This window comes from Myotis davidii, unplaced genomic scaffold (genome assembly GCF_000327345.1).
Source record: "Myotis davidii unplaced genomic scaffold, ASM32734v1 scaffold900, whole genome shotgun sequence".
NCBI lineage: Eukaryota > Metazoa > Chordata > Mammalia > Chiroptera > Vespertilionidae > Myotis > Myotis davidii.
Window position 1 is genome coordinate 1,081,432 of NW_006295185.1, and position 334 is coordinate 1,081,765.

The following is a 334-nucleotide window of genomic DNA, read 5'->3' on the forward strand; positions in this document are numbered from 1 at the left end:
GCAGCTCGTGGAGCCGACGACATCCCAGCATCACGAGCGTGAGCGTGTCCACAGTAACTTGGCAACTCCTACAGTGGAAGCGCCACAGGCTGAGCCCTTCCCTTCGCCTGTTGCACTGTCCCAATGTTCAGAGCCCTGGAATTTATGTTTTACGCGTTGTGTTGAGGTACTAGTGGTGCATAACAACATGCACGGTGCCACACGGCGCCTAAAATTGTTTGGTTTGGTTAAATTCTTGGAGTCTCCTACGCGGTACATAGGATTAAACCACCGTTAAACGGGGAAACTGAGGCTGGGAGAAAGCAAAAACACTTTTAGCAAGCTGGATAGCGCT

At 51.2% G+C, this 334-nt stretch overlaps 1 protein-coding gene across 1 annotated transcript in view; it reads left to right on the forward strand.

Moving 5' to 3' along the window:
* ARHGAP36 (Rho GTPase activating protein 36) overlaps positions 1–334 on the forward strand; it is an 8,314-nt gene that overhangs the window by 1,193 nt on the left and 6,787 nt on the right. The window lies entirely within an intron of this gene.